This window comes from Mauremys mutica, chromosome 3, assembly GCF_020497125.1.
Source record: "Mauremys mutica isolate MM-2020 ecotype Southern chromosome 3, ASM2049712v1, whole genome shotgun sequence".
Lineage (NCBI taxonomy): Eukaryota > Metazoa > Chordata > Testudines > Geoemydidae > Mauremys > Mauremys mutica.
The window spans coordinates 145,142,550-145,151,335 of record NC_059074.1 but is presented as its reverse complement, the minus strand read 5'-3'; positions in this window follow the sequence as shown (position 1 = coordinate 145,151,335).

Below are 8,786 nucleotides of genomic sequence, written 5' to 3'. Positions count from 1 at the left end.
ATGGGGACCTTGGCATGAGCTGACACCTGGTTTGCTAGCATCACACTTCTGTTTCCCTCTCTCATAAGAAAAGGACAGTGGGAAATTCAATGAAATGAAAAAGTAAAAAATTCAAAACTGATCAAAGGAAATTGTTTTCCACACAATGCATGCTAGATTGTAGAACTTGCTGCCACTGGAAGTAGTTGACATCCCTACACTGGCTAGTAAAGCATTCAACGTATTTAATGAAATGCCAAGTGAACAGGCTTTGAAATATGCTGAATTTAGAAAGCGTGTATTACAAAGTGTATAGAATGAAATTTAGATGTCTCAAAATGCATGACAAAAAGAGTTACAGAAAATACTCGTATAAATGTGATTTGATGAAAAAATGGGTGAAGGGGAAAGAGGCAGAGAATTATGATCAGTTGTTTGATCTTTTTGCACAAGAACAATTCCTGAGCATATTTTCTGAAGAAATCAGACAAGCTCTTTGTGGTAAACCCCTGGATTGGTTCAAAAAGCTGTGGCTCTTGCTGACATATATATTATAAGCGAAAGCATCCAGTGACCTCAACCACAGAGGGAAGGAACTCAGTGTTAAGGTGGGGCCCTGTTTTGTCCCTGGGAAAAGAGAGGGTGGTTGGGAGTGCAGGCACTCCCCTCCCCAGAATAGGTCATCCCATGGGAATCTCATTTGCAGACTCCCGGTACAGGAGAATAGTTCAAGAATGTGTTTCACCTGTGATTCCACTGAATGCCTGAGGAAAGAGAAGTTAAGCCCACACCCAAATTAAGAGAAGTTAAGCCCACAGAAGTTAAGTCCAACCCAAGTTTAACACACCTGTTCTTAATATATTTTTATTGGAAGTGGACTACAGCCACTTTGATTGAATTGGCCCTGTCAACATTGGTAAGGTAACTCCCTTCTCTTCATGTGTCAGTATAATAATGCCTGCATCTGTTATTTTCACTCCATGCAGCTGAAGAAGTGGGTTTTTAGCCACGAAAGCTTATGCCCAAATAAATCTGTTAGTCTTTAAGGTGCCACTGGACTCTTCATTGTTTTTGTGGATACAGACTAACTTGGCTACCCCCTGATACTTGTTCTTAACATAGGATCCCAAGAGATATCTGCAGGGCATATGATTGATTTTGTGAGATCTGACCAATTGGGGGTAGAGATGGAATTTGTTAAAACTGTCAAGTTAAATGGTAAAGAATGCCTTGGGTGGAGAGACACTAGTGCACATATTTCTCTAGTCAGGGGAAGCACGGTTAAACAGTCAGACATACTCCCTGGAGAGAATACAGAACTAGCAATGGGATGAGATCAGGGCCACCCAGAGGATTCCGGGGGCCTGGGGTCTTCGGCGGTGGGGGCCCCCCACTTCGGTGGTAATTCGGTGGCGGGGGGACCCTTCCATTCCGGGACCCGCCGCCGAAGTGCCCCGAAGACCCGTGGCAGGGGCCCCCTGCCGCCAAATTACCGCCAAAGCAGGACCCATGGCCGAAGTGCAGCTGGGTGTTCGGCGGTAATTCGGCGGCAGGAGGCCCCCGCCGCAGGTCTTCGGGGCACTTCGGCGGCGGGTTCCGGAATGGAAGGGCCCCCAGCCACCGAATTACCGCCGAAGACCCGGCTGCACTTCGGCGGCGGGTCCCGCTTCAGCGGTAATTTGCCAGCGGGGGGGTCCTTCCACCCCGGAGCGGAAGGACCCCCCCGCCGGCGAAGACCGGGAGCAGAAGCAGCTCCAGGGACCCGGGCCTCCTGGAGCGAGTGAAAGACCCCGCTCCAGGGGCCCTGAAAATCTCTCGTGGGGGCCCCTGCGGGGCCTGGGGCAAATTGCCCCTCTTGCCCACCCCCTCTGGGCGGCCCTGGATGAGATAAAGTCACTGTACTTCTGGCTAAAGTACATATAGAGTGTGAAGGGCTGGCATGAGCTTTGAACATTGGTGCGCTGAATAGTATTTTAACAGCAATTCTTATGGGAAATGATATTTTGTCTATAGCTAAAACAGTTCATATAGTAACTTGCAGCAAAAAAGAATATTCTGTGATCTCAGAAGAGAATTGCATGGACAAAGAAGCAGCTATGTGGGAGGGGATGATCCTAGCCCCAGCTTATCAGAAAAAGCAAGTGCTTTCAGGTGTGGAAGGGGCCAAGGCAGAGGAGGATAGCCCACATACAGAGCTAAAAGGGGAGTTGCTGTCTCCTGTAACTAGAGAGGTAGCTCAGGTTGCCTGTAGCCAAGGTGTTGCAAATAAACAGAGAGCAGACCCTATGCTATAAGGCATCTGTGGGTACATCCGCAAGGAGACACCTAGTAAGGAGAAATGGGGAAAGGTTGTTTGAAGAGGAAGAAAAGTTGTACAGAGAAGGACCCATGGGGAAGGACAGAAGCCTCGGGAAACCTTACAAGCAGCCACTCCAGCACTGTGGGGAGTCAGTGTTGCTACCCATGATGTTCCTTTTGCTGATCACTTGGAGGCACAGAGAATCGATGAGAGGTTAAAGAAGAATTTTTACTGGCCAAGGATGATAATGAAAGACTATTGCAGATCTTGTGATTTATGTCAGAAGCAAAAAAAGGCCTGCAGGACCCCAAAAAGTCTCTCTACACCCCTTGCCTGTAATACAAGAGGCATTTTATAAGGCAGCAATGAACTTTGGGCGCCCTGTGCCATGTCCTAGTAAAAGGAGAAAAAATATATCTTGGTTATAATGGATTTTGCCACTAAGTATCCAGAAGCAGTTGCGCTGAGTAACATAGAAGCTGATTCTATAGCCAAAGTCCTTTTCACTATTTTTAGCAGTCTGGGTTTCCCTAAAGAGATGTGATCAGATCATGCATCAAATTTCATGTCCCAATCATTCAGTGAGTTATGGAATTTGTGTGGGGGATCAAAGATGCCCCTTTTCACCCAGAGACAAATGGGTTGGTGGAGAGATTCAGTGAGATCCTGAAATCTATGCTGGGAATATAGGCCAACAAGCGGGTCCAGGACTGGGATGAAAAGTTACCTTATGTTGTTTGCTTATAGTGCAATGTCCCAAGAATCTATACGGTTTGCCCCCATTTGATCTTCCATACTGCAGGAAAGTGAGTGAACCTTTAGAGCTCACCAGAGACTCTTGGGAAGGGAACATTGAGGCAGAAGGGGCGCCTGAGACTGAATTATGTACAAAGGTTCTGGTAAGAGTTAAAGAGCACGATGGATGTGGTTCAGGCTAACCTCAGAAAGTCCAAACAAAAGGTCTGGTATGACAAACATACCTGTAAATGCTCTTTTGAAGTAGGAGACTTGGTGTTGGTGAAAAAATACAAAATATAAAACGCATGCGAGGGACCTTTTGAAGTAATAGAAGAGGAACATGTATGACATATACATATGTCAAAAGACGTCACAGTAATGCTCACAGATGCTGATATAAACAGGTTTAAAGTTTTATCACAGCAGAGAAGCAATGGTCAACATTTGTTGCGTTGAAGGGGAAACTGAGGCATCCCACTTCATTGATTTGATGGCTGAATGTCAAGACAATTTATCACTTGAAAGCAATGAATTAACACAGACTTAAAGGGCAGAGATTCTGGCTAATTGAAGAGCCACAAACAGGTTTTCTCCAGCAAACTAGGGAAGACCTGTGATCACCCATAAGACTGATACTGTAGGTCCTCAGCCTGCACTCAGCCGGGCTTATACCACTGGCACATTGCTAAAGCAAATCCATACAGAAATACAGAGCATGCTAAACTTGAGGGCGACGAAAGAATCTGAACGCTCTTGGGCATCACCCATTGTGCTTGTCCCCAAGAAAGATAACCTTAAGGTTTTGTGTGGGCTATAGAAAACTCAATGCTCTCACTGTTTCAGATGTTTATCCAATGCCCAGAATTGATGATATGCTTGATATTTTAAGCGAAGCATGATGTCTTAGCACATTTGACTTTGTAAAAGTGTATTCACAGAGTCCTTTGGACCCTGATGCACAGAAAGAAATCTGCATTTATTACTAATATGGGACTGTATGACTTCAAAATGTTACCATTTGGGTTAATTAATGCAGGATGCACTTTTCAGCAGCTGACCAACCAAGAGTTAAATGGATTGCAGGACTTCACAAAGGCCTATGTCAATGCTATAGCAGTGTTCAGCAATTTTTGGTCTGATGATAAGAAACACTTGGGGATTGTATTGTCAAAGCTCAAAGAGGCAGGCCTGACTATAAAAGCCTCTAAGTATAAAATAGGAGAAAGAACATTTCCATTTTTAGATCATTGAGTAGGGAATGATCAAATCTCTCCGATCCCTTAAAGGTAGAAACCACTTTAAACTGGACTGTGCCAAACCAAAAAGCAGGTTCAGTCTTTCATAGGCCTGGTTAATTACTACCACTGATTTGTGTATGGTTTCAGTGACATTGTATCCGCAATCACAGATTTGTGTAAAAAGACAAAGCCAAACAAGGTTGTGTGGACAACTGCCTGCCAAAGAGGGGTTTGATCAGGTACAGAAAATCTTGTCTGAAAAGCCTTTTCTGGCCTGTCCAGATTTTGACAAAATGTTTGAAGTCTGCGCAGATGCATCAGACATTGGGTTAGGTGCTCTTTTGATGCAGTCTGTGGAAAGTTTAAAAAAAAACAAACCCAACATTCTATTGCTTTCTTAAGCAAGAAACTGACAGCTACTGAACAGAATTACTCTGTCATAGAGAAGGAATGTTGTGCCATAATGCGGACAGTCAAGCAGTTATGGCCCTATCTTTTAACAGGAAATTCAGGTTACTAACTGACCATTCTCACTAGTTTGGAGGCATTAGTTCTAAGCTACTATGCTGGAGCATCACACTCCAGGAATATGACAATAGAGAATGTATATGTTAAGGGGAAAGAAAATATTGTGGCTGATGCCCTGTCTAGGAAGGAGGGTACTGACCCACTGCATACAGTTCATCCAGTGGCTAATCCCTCTACAGTTTTGTAAAGGGGGAGGTGTGACCCTAAGAACACCTGTATTCACAGCCCACACACTACTGCAATGATATTTATACAAGCTATGCTTTGGGAGGTATCATTTGAAAACTAACTCCATACTGATCAATAGTATAATTGGAGAATATATGTGACAATGCTGCATGTGGAATTACAGCTATCCTCTGATATTGTTTTAAAATCTGTATTTGAACAAAGCAGAAACAAATAAAGCAGGGTGACCAGTGACAATGGAATTGCAATTTACACCTTGCAGCAAACAGAACCATCAAAGCTCACAAGATGTTTGGGGAGTCAGCATGTCTGGATCAAAAAAAATTGTGTATTTGCTTGTCTAACCAGCTGGGTCGTCAGGCAGAGACAAGGAAGGTTCACTCACACAAAAGGTAAACAAAGCCATGAAGCTAACAAGGTGGGGCAGGTAATGACTTAACTGTCAACAAGGGATGGAAACTGCACCCCCAGAAATCCTCTGTGCTTCTTGAAGCAAGGTCAATGAGCTTTAAGAGAGATGCTTTTCAAAGGTTTACTGAACTATAAAGAGAGGGACAGTGAACCCCTAGATTATCTTTCAGCTAAGAAGACAAACCAACACCTTGTACTTCTATGGAAGGTCCTGATGGAGAGACAGTCAGCCATGCTGAACCAAGGGTGAATGGCGACCAAAACCATCTTACACAAAGACTGCGTCTTGCTATATTAAGTTTCAGACTTTTAGCTGCGTGTTTTCACTTTGATTTGCTTTTAATTCTTTTACTTGGCAACCCTGAACCTAAGTCCTGTTATAAATAAATCCTGTTCTTAATTTTACTCTGAACCAACCCAGTGCTATGTTTGGATTGAAGTAATTGTTAACTCCAGTTAATGTAGCAAGCTGCTGGGTATTGCCTCTTTATAGGACCAAATGAATGTTATTTCTCTGAGTAGTCCAGGAGATGTCTGGATACTCCGGGGTAGAAGGTTTGGGGGAAATTTGGGACTGGGGTGTGTGTTTGGGTCACTTGGCTAGTAGTAAACAAGGCTGGTGGAGACCAGAATGTGGCTATGGTATAAAAAGCAGGCTGCTGGAGTCAGAGTTACTGAACCAGGGCTGCTTATCACACACACTCAGTGCATGCCTGTAGGTTGGCTGGGGGTGTCCAGACAATGAGCTGCAGCAGCAGAGCATTTTAATGCACTCAGGATTGCAGGGAAGGCAGTGACACAACCTCTCACAGGTCTGGATTGCAGCCCAAAACTTGACAACTTTGTGCCTGCAAAGATTTATTTGAATCACTTAGGCTATTTCGACACTAGAAACTTTACAGCAGCACAGTGGTATAGACACTACAGCAATGGAAGGGGTTCTTCTGTCCGTGTAGTAAATCCACTTCTCTGAGAGGCAGTAGCCAGCTCTGTCTACACTGAGGCTTAGTTTGTCAAAAGAGCTGGGTCAACCTAATTTTCTAGTGCTGACCAGTCCTTATCCACCAGATGAAAAGAAATAATACTTCCTTCCCCCATTATCCCAGTACAGTGAAGAATCTGTGCATATTTTAATAAATGATTCTTGGAAAAATAAAGTATACTGGTTGATTGTTAATACCGTGTAAGGGCCTAGACCTGCAAACATTTATGTTTGTGAATAACTTTACACACACAAGTAGTCTCACTGGGGTAAATTATTCACATGGTGAGTGTTTTTTGCAGAGCCTTAAACAAGTATTTTTTTTAACTTTTAAAAATAATTCACCATTTCACAAGTGCAATATCAGCCAGCTTATGTGATAGACTGTACACACATTCTATGAATATACACACACTGCTTTGTTCCTGATTACTTTAAAATGAATTCAAGAATGAATTTGTGTTCATTTCTTTAACTGCCATGTAGAATCTTGCGGTATGAAAAATATTTGGAAGGAAGTAAAAATTCAAGTCTGCAATGAATTTCTAAAATAACCCCATTCATGAAAGAGAGCAACTATTGAAGGATTAGATCTAAACTCTCCAGGACACATTAAAATTAGCTTGTACATTTAATGTAAGGGCTAATTTAAATATAGATCACAAACACAAAAATACAATGTCTTTTGTATTTAATTTCAGTCTGCTAGAGCTCCTGTTTTGATAATGCTCTTGCCTGGAACAAACACTTGGACAGAGGGAATATCATGATCATCACATATGAAGAAATGAAAGGTGAATTTTTGTAGAAATAAAAAAACCTATTAGGTGACGTATTCATATCTATAGGGAATTCCTCCCTCGTAGTAATAATGCTATGCTATTTCATCTCTGTGTATTTTTAACAGATTTCAATGCCCCCACCTTTTGTCTCTCCCCTTTTTGTCCAATGAGTTGACCATATGGTTTTGGATGTCTCTCTTACCCTTCTCACCCTCTCTGGGGCCAGTAAGTATTTGTTTTGGACTCATGGTTGTTTTGGTTCTGTCAGCCATTTTGGGAAAAATGACATGCTCATTATGCAGTTAGTACAATTCTAAACAAGTGTACGAAGTCTTAAAGACAGAAGTGTTAATACACATATATCCCTGCATTTTCTCCATTTTTAGAAATGAAGGTGAGGTGGGGGACAAGAGCCCACAACAGGAAATGGAGATTGTTAACCCACTCCAGAAACAGAGTGACACTGGGAAGATTTTCCTTTAAAAGTGTTTGTTCTAACAGGTATGACCTTTGAGCACTGATAACAGCTAGTAATCCTCACCCAGTCTCAGACCTTCGTTCTAACAGCCATGTAGAGAATTTATCAGTATTTCTGAAAAAAAAAACAATTGATGTTGCAGAGAGCTGGGGAGAGGAGGAATGCCAAATGCAAAACTTTGTCAATGTTAAGATTGTAACTAGACCACTGACTGACAACACTTTAGCTATTTAAAAATAGTAGTTTAAAAGCCAAGAATCTAGAGTATGTTGCAGCTCATAACAACCCTGAATTCCAGAAAGTGTGGGAATTCTGAGTCAAGATACCAACCCCAAATGTAACTTACTTATCCTCCCCTTACTAATGGGGAAAACTATTACATTACTTTGCAAAAATATGAAAGTCTTCCTTACTGTGTATATGAATTATAAAACGTGTGTTTTGCTGGGCCTTGATATCCACACTTCTGCACATACCCGGCACAAGGGGATCCCAAATCCGTCTTCCAAGACTTTTTACATGACCTTGGAGTCATGCTGAGACTGGACATAACTAACTTGATTTCTGGCCTATAATTGAGTTATGGAGTCTCTGAACAATATTGGTGAATGGGTCTAACTGGGTTATGTTGAGCTGGCAGGTTCTTATGTGGAAGGTTAATATTAGATCTTGTGGTAGCTAGCCTGAACAGTGAAGGCTGTCTGGTTGGTGTTGGCCAAGTTAGGGTTTAGCTGTGTATTATTATTAGGCTTATAGGAGAAAGTTAGGACAATCTTTACTCCGAAGAGCCCTCAGTCTCTCCCTAGTAAAACCATTGTAATCCTATAAGCATGAAAAGCAGTTGCCCTGCCCCACCTTTACTCCTTTCTCTCTCCTGTCATTATGACTCATCCAGTTTTGCTCTTCCCAGTTTTCACACAACCAACTGCAAAGATTCTCCAGCGGCAAATCCCAGGCTGGCCCACGTAGATAATTTTACACAAGGTGGAAAACTAGCAGCAAGGGGATCAGGTGAAAGAGTATTCACATCATTCTGTGTGGGGTCCGAGGAGTTGAATCAGCATAATTTATCCCCCTTCTTCCCCGCTAGTAATGTCTGTAAGCAGAGTCAGGATGAGCTCTACCCTGACAGCTGATGGTAAATTGTGGGGAGTGTGGAAAG